Consider the following 8501-nt stretch of genomic DNA (forward strand, 5'->3'; position numbering starts at 1 on the left):
ACCAGAGAATACCCAGCAATGCTGCAAGGTACAGTACAGTATAGGGGGGGGGGGGGGGGGGGGTGCAGTAGGAAAGCAGAAATGGCCTGCAGTGCAGGAGCGTCCTAATCTCATGAGGCCAAAGGCTCAGGAAAACCTCCCAACAACAGCCCAGCTCTACCTCGTTAGTGGGCTTGTGTGTGTGTGTGTGTGTGTGTGTGTGTGTGTGTGTGTGTGTGTGTGTGTGTGTGTGTGTGCGTGTGCGTGCGTGTGTGCGTGCGTGCGTTTCCGTGTGTGTGTGCGTGACAAAGTTCACAGCCATTTCTGAAAGCAGCTGTCTGAGTGTTTTAGATTGCGGTACATACTGTATGTAGATGGTATTGATTTAATAGTGTGCGTGTGTGCGTGCGTGCGTGCGTGCGTGCGTGCGTGCGTGCGTGCGTGCGTGCGTGCGTGCGTGCGTCGGAAGTTTGTTTAAGAGGGAAAGGTGTTGGACCAATACCACACTGTCTTGCTGCACAAATAATTGACCCCATTAGCACCACTGTCCCACTTTCCATTAGGGCTTATCTGTGTGTGTGTGTGTGTGTGTGTGTGTGTGTGTGTGTGTGTGTGTGTGTGTGTGTGTGTGTGTGTGTGTGTGTGTGTGTGTGTGTGTGTGTGTGTGTGTGAGTGTGAGTGTTGGGGGGGTGGCAGACAAGGTGATCCAGTCATTCATTAAACTAAGGAGGGATGTGACTCAACTTACAGCGCTCACAATACAGAAAGATTGATGGAAAGAACAGCCCACGCACACACATAAACGCATGCATGCACGCACTTTCACTTTAGCACACCTGGCGTTCCTTTTCCTTGTACCAGGAAAAGCAAACTGTGCAAAGGGGAAATCAATCATTTCACTTTATTGCTTCACTTGTTTGGTTTTTTTTTTGTCATCAAAGTTTTTTAATGATTTTTCAGTAAAGAATACAAAACAATACACTTGACTTACGAAAGAAAAAGACAGTTTGATGCAGACATGCACAATCAAGATCCTGTGATGCACGCACGCACGCACACATGCACGAAGTGGGAGTGTGTGGGTAGTTTTTTTGTGGCTTTCGCCTTTAATTTATATTTTTTTATGGAGGGACGGACAGTAGGCTGACAGGAAATGGGGAGAGAGATGGGGGGGAAGACATGCAGTAAAGGCCGTCGGGATCGGGAGTCGAACCCGCGGCACACTGCCAGACTGGATTACCAGCCAAGGTGCCTGGACCACTGAGCCACGGCCCAGGCGTGTGGGTAGTTTTACTGCAGTGTTTGGTAACAGTAGTGATGGGTGATTCCGCCAGTTCAATCAGATCTGTCCACTATAGTCCAACACTCTGTTGTGTCAGACAGACAGACAACGCCTGTCTGACACTGTGACAGGCAGCCAGGGAGCTTGCCAAGAGAGAGAGAAAGAGGGAGATTAAGAGTACATGTGTGCGTGTGCGCGCGTGTGTCAGGAGGTGAGGGACTGACTGTAGGATGCTTGTCTTTGTATCTGTCGTCGTTGACAAACCGCTCTGTGCTGTGAGCGTCTGTCTGTCTGCCCTGTTTGTTTGTGTGGCTGAAGAGGAGGAGAGAGAGAGAGATTCAACAACAAAGTTGGCCACATTTTCGGTGTGTGTGTGCGTGTGCGTGTGCGTGCATGCGTGCGTGCGTGCGTGCGTGCGTGCGTGCGTGCGTGCGCGCGTGCGTGCGTGTGTGCAGTTTCACTCCGTGTGGATTTGTGTGGCAGGTGTTGGTGATCAGCGTGCAAGGGAAGCAGGGGGCGGGGGCTGGTGTCCACCGAGCACCCCAAGTAAATAAAATCTAATTAGTGAAGGGAAAAAAAGAGTCGCATTGAGCAGGCGGAGAAACAGCCAGCCCTGAGTCAGTCAGGGGAACACTTCTCATGTGGACGTAATGATTAAAATCCTGATTCTTCTCTCTTCTCACCCCACCACGCTTTTATCTCTCCATCCCTCCTCGCCTCCCTCTCCTCATTCTATTGGTCTAGATCAGTGGTTTTCAACCCTTTTCATGTCAAGGTACATCTTATTCATTTAGTGACCGAAACGTTGCTTCATTAAATAAGACAATACTCTTGTGCCGAGCAGATACACAGTGTGCGGGTGTACCTTATTGCTTTCATTGATGTCCACTGGCCTACGCACCTGTGCATACGCCTGATTGCTAGGTGTGCGATAGTTTTCTCCTACATTTTTTTTATTCAGCATTTGAGCCACGGACCACCTGATGACATTCCTCTCAGACCCAAAACGTAGAATATTGTGTTGTCGTCGGATAAAGATTTTGCCCACAATTCCATCCATGCTGTATTGATGTTGGAAACATAGTAGGAGAGATAACAGGCACACGTTCAATAATCACAATAATAATTCTTCCACATTCTCTCTAGTCTAATTGTGTAATTCCTGTAAATTACAGACCTATAAAGGGTCCATTTGGTTACCGACCCTCCGTCATTGAAATGGGGACCACCTGGAACCCCCTCAAGGACCACAGGTGGTCCCTGGACCACCGGTTGAAAACCACTCTAGATCGTAGATCAATCTTCCTCGTGTTCCGTCTCGCCTCCGTTGTTTTTGCGCTTGGCTTCGTTTGGTTTGGTTTTGTTTGGTCTCTCATTTCATCCGTGTAATGGCTTCTCCATTGCCCTGTCCCGTCTCTCCACTCCCTCGTTCTGATCCCCTTATACCGTAGGTCCCCAAATCCCTTTAGGCGCTTCCACCAGTGGAAACATAACATAAATAAAATACAAAATAAAACGTCCTTTATCCAACTTCTGCTGGTTTTACATTAGCACCCAACAGGCCATCCGGATGAGAGGAAGTGGTGGGAAAAGTACTCACATTTCTCCTATGTCCAGTTTTTAGTGTGTGTGTGTGTGTGTGTGTGTGTGTGTGTGTGTGTGTGTGTGTGTGTGTGTGTGTGTGTGTGTGTGTGTGTGTGTGTGTGTGTGTGTGTGTGTGTGTGTGTGTGTGTGTGTGTGTGTGTGTGTGTGTACGCACACTTTGTCCTAACACAAACATCGAATTCCCATTGACAATGAATGGACAATTTTACGTCATAGTGTAAACACAAACATTGCGTAACACAAACTTCGATATGTTGTATAAAAGGAGGCTTTCAACTCTCAACTGTCAGTAAGGAGTCGGCAATGATGGTGTACGATGTTAAGAGCGCCCCTCACTTCACACAGGTGTGATTTTTAGACCTGTGATCATGCCGAAAGCTATAAATAAACCATGAGCATGAACAAACCAAAGTGTCTCTCCCCCTTTTCTCTCGCTATCTCACTTTAACGTAATCTCTTTCTTTTTTGAGTGGTGTAAACCACTCCTAGAACTGGCTTTGTTAGTAAGCCAGTTGTAGGAGTGGTTTTGAAGGAGATAGCTCTTGATAATAACAAAACAAATTGTGCAGTGAGATACTTTAGAACAACCCTCTAGGAGCACGCTATCTGCGCGTCCTTTTAGTTGGTGAAGTTTAAGAACGGACAAAGGTATTAAGGATTTAACATGTATTTAATCAAATTGCATAAAGTTAAAGTATTACAGATTGAATAATAGAATGAAATGTACTACATGAGCTCATGGGCGTCAGAATTCTTTCCCTTGCAGTTCAATGTACAACCACCAAGTGCCAGTTCATGAAGTCTGAGCGTCCTGGTCAAAGCTTTCTGTTTGGTTATTTATGGGTGTGCGAGATTTGTACTCATAATATATTGGGTCAGATTGATTGGAGATATAAGCAGCTCCTCTAGAGTGGGAGAGCTTCAGGTCCCCACATTCCATTCTACAAACAGACCGGTGGTTTCGGGGGTTTTACGACCTCTTCCTGTTGTAAGGCAGGCCATTATGGCACCTCCCAGGGCAGTGTCAACTCACAAGTAGAACATGGCAATGGGGAATAAGTAACTTCTATCTTTAATCCCTTTCAATTGTGTAATGTGTTCTAAATAACCTATTATATATTGGGTTGGTAAAAAGCCTAAATAATAAATATGTGATAGTCTAACAACAGCTAAGGTCAGCAGTGCAGGCAGGAAGCTGACTGCACCACAAACTGCCTCTCAGAGGTGAAGGCAGGATGGTCAGTGGCATCTGATTGGCCGGGAGTGTTAGCATGGAGGTGATCAGTCAGAAGGCTGCATTGACTATGCTGTGTAGCCCAATGTTAGAATTAGATTCACCAATACCACCGAACGTGATACATGTAGCAGACAGAGACCAGCGGTATGTATTATATGCGATATATTATGTGCTATATAGATATAATTGTGCATTATTCATAATTGATGTGATATGATGTTTAGATTGTAACCAAGTGTTATTTGTGTTTCTTTTCTTCCGATTAACGTAGATTTAAAACCACATGATTACACATAGTGTCACTTAGTGACACATGCTGAACTAAGTCTGAGAGTCATCAATGACAAGCTAAGCTTTACCATGATCTGGGAGTTTAGAGTGTTCAAATGATAGCTAGAATTCCTACCAACAGAGCAGAATAGAACCACAGACCAATAGGAACCTGTGATCCAGATTCCGGGGTACTGTATTCATCTTGTGTTGGGGGGAAGTGTGAACAGAACGTGTGAATGTATGATTGTAAGTGTTTATGATTAACATGAATTAATAAAAACCCTATAAAATGCACGTTTGAGTTCATCAAATATAAGCTATTATTGGAGCATTTAGTTCACCTGTGCGTGTTAGTCACTTTACTCTGCCTACTGCATGGGCTGGTCGGAGCCCCGGCACAACATCGCCAAATAACCGAACACTTTCCCTGCCCATTTTATACATTAACATGAAGCCAAATAGGTGGATTCCAGATGACGATTCTCTGCATGTTCCCCTCGATACTTCTGCTTTTCCTCGAGGTTATTTGGTGGTCAGCTTAGTCAGAACCTGTAGGACAAAGCATAAACCTCCCCTGCACAGTATAGAAATATGGAACTTTGCAAAACATGTCGAGAGGCCTTGTGACCTCTCCTTGCATCATAGTGACAATTTTAGATTTCTATCAACCCTCCCATGCATATGATCGGTAAATGCTGTTTTTAGGAAAAACACAGTTACGGGAAAATGGGTGTACAATGTATTCATCATCTTATGGTCATCTCGATTAAAGGTTAAACGAGGATGGATCAAGATCACGCTGTACTTAAAAATGTAGATTAAAGGTTAAACATGGATGGATCAAGATTGTGATATACTCAAAAATGTATAATAAACTTGTATTTAATTACATTATGCCTTTATTAATAGATGGCTCAAAAATGTATAATAAACTTGTATTTAATCACATTATGCCTTTATTAATAGATGGCTCATTCTTCAACATTAATGATTTAGATAATAATATGGTCAACTGAGTATACTGATTACAAATCTCTTCAACCAATAAACCAACAGTTTACACCACTCAATAATGAAATCACACACGGGTGAACAGGGTGACCGTAGCAACCATGCTCATTTTTTCTGCACAGACTAACAAAGCCAGTTGTAGGAGTGGTTTACACCACTCAAAAATAATAGTCTCATCATAATTGTATTGCTTTTGATCTTTATGTAGGCAACATTTTGTCAACATGTATTACTCTACTTGTGTTCAACTGTTCATATACACGGCATGCCAAAACAATACATATTATTTTTCACGTGAATTTATTTAAAGTAAATTAAAATAAACCGCTATTACTGTAATTAGATTTTTCGAATAAGCCATAACTTGATATGAGCTACCGGTTGGACAGGTGGTGTCAATGTGACACCTTGGCCTCACACCTAGAACTCACCTAACGCCCGTTCACTATGCTAGAATTTGTGCTCCCAAGTCTAGTTGACACCACCCTAAGCCAGGGGGCGACACGCCATTGGTCCGTGGCTGATGTCATCATCACATTACATCACAACAAACAATCTATAAGTTCACCGGTACATGCTCTGACACATTGATGAGAAGCTAAGAATTGGAAGACAGACAGACAGAGAGAGAGAGAGAGAGAGAGAGAGAGAGAGAGAGCAAAAGGACGAAAGATTAAGAAGTGAGAGAAAGAGAGGAAGGTACAGCCGGACACCTGAAATATTTGAGCCATGGCCCCCAACGGCGTTGGCCCCAAATTCCTCAAGCACACAGTTTTTACCTTCAACTTACTCCTGTGTGTGTCGGGACTTATTCTGGCTTCAATCATGGGTTTACTCGCTCTTGAGGGTAATTTCGGCATAGTGAGCGGTCCCAGCTCGGTCCTCGTCATTCTGATGGCCGTCGGCGCGGTGATGGTGTTCGTGGGGTGTCTGGGGTGTTTTGGCTCCATCCGGGAGTCGGAGGGTTTACTGCTGGCTTACATCGCCAGCCTGCTCGTCCTGTTCACGTGCGAGTTGTCTGCCAGCGGCTGGGTCTGTCACAACGGACCAACTCTGACCAAGGAGATGAAGGCCTTCTACGACTCTTTGTATGTACGACATGGCCTCGACATGGCCGAGGGCCGGAGCTCGATCGCTTCCGGCATGCGCCGGGTTTTCCACAGGACGCTGAACTGCTGTGGCACAACCCCGACCGCCAATTGGACCCGTGACGTCTGCCCTCGGACGGAAAGCCAGCACGTCGTGAGCTGCCACGAGCGCGTCAAAGACCTCGCCCGCCATCCGGTTTATTACATGTTCGGTTACTCGATCGTGTTTGGCGCCATAGCCTTTGCGATGAGCTGCGGGATGAGCCTGTGCTTGTTGTACACGAAGCCACAGCTCAGACAACGTGGGGATGTTCCCGGGCCTGGGCCCAGGCCCAGGGATAACGTTTGAAAGTTCCACTGATTGTTCGTAAACCTGACGGTTAATCTGTTCTGGGATCCTTACATTGGACAAAGGGCAGATTATGGGTACTGATGCACACCCCCATCACCAACCCCCAAGTCATTTCTGAACAGTCCACCATTGGGACAGGCTACAGAGAATTGTGTCTGGCCCCTCACCTACCATGTACAGTACTGTACTCTGTACCTTGAGAATGGGTTAATGCTGTAAGGTAGGGGATAATGGCCCTGCGTGGACCTAAAATAGGATATGGACCTCATTTGCCCCTCTGTTGATCACACTCATTGGACTCCTTGTGGAGTGCAGACAGCAGGGTCGGAGGTTTTGCTCTTGTTGCACTAGGTATGTTGGCTGGGGTGATATATGACAGTATAGGCCTAAATGACTATAGTGTTGTATACGTGTCACCGTACACTATAGCCCATCCAACCAGTTCAGTGGCCTTGTGGTTTGAGTGTCCCCCTGAGACTGGGAGGTCGGGGTTCGATCCCCGGCCGCGTCATACCAAAGACTCTGAAAACTGGGACCCAATGCCTCCCTGCTTGGCACTCTGCATCAAGGGTTGGATTGGGGGTATAAGTCCCTGTGACATACTAGCGTCATGTCCAGGGGGTGTACTTACATCAAGCTCCCTCACGCACAAAGTCTATGGACGTTTTACGGAATAATGTATTCCGTACAAACCTTCAGGCCAAGTCAATAGTAAATGCTGTCGGTGGGTGCCACAGTTGGCAGCCAGTGACATCATGTGTGTTGTCATGTCTATGGACCTTTTACGGAATAATTCCCTTCGTACAAACTTTCAGGCCAAATCAGGGGCAAGTCAATGTCAAATGACTTAAGACGGTGATCTAAAAGTGTGATTTTTTAAAAACTGTATGTACAGTGGTTCAGTAGTTCTGTCACCGTGGTTACCTCTAGGTGACGCTCAGCAGGTTTAAATTTTATACTTTTTCAAGTATAAACTTGAAAAGACAGAAGGGTTGAAACGTTGTACACTATACTATGCTTTTTGGAGCCCCCCCACTTAATGATTCTGTTTTAAGGTTTAGCTCAGGACCAAGAAACGCAGAATGTGCGTTGTTTGAAAAAAAACAATTTTGAGGAATCTTTACTGGACATTTTCCAAAAGTCTAAGATGAAAATATTAAAAATGGTGTAGGCCTACAGTACATTTACATTTTTCTATACAAACCGTTACAATATGATGTAAATGCTCCATTCATTGTCAATGGCATTTAATGTTTGTGCTGAATATAGGTGGGACTAGAACAAATATAATCATAGAACATGCAATCCAGTAGTGTTGCAATACAATACATTTTTCAACTTAAAGCATCAAAGTCGAACTACATTTTCGAAACATTATTTGGGGTTTCTTTAAAATTCAACTGTCAAGACTATTTAACAAGTGGATGTTTTGACAATTTGATTAAGCCCCGAGGCTTGATTCTACAAAATAATGCCTTCTAAATCAGTAGTTCTCAAACTCTTTCATGCCAAGGACCCCTAAATACTTTTTATCAAAAACTGTTGATGGAGTTTATATTCAATCGATCGATCACTCGATCAATCAGAGCTCTGGATCGTGATGCTGCATATTAGAGGGAGTGGAGTCTGCTCTCTGCACCCTGCCACGTACTGCATGAATGCTTCATTGATTCA

Source organism: Electrona antarctica (assembly GCF_951216825.1).
Source record: "Electrona antarctica genome assembly, chromosome: 11".
In the NCBI taxonomy this organism is placed as follows: Eukaryota; Metazoa; Chordata; class Actinopteri; order Myctophiformes; family Myctophidae; genus Electrona; species Electrona antarctica.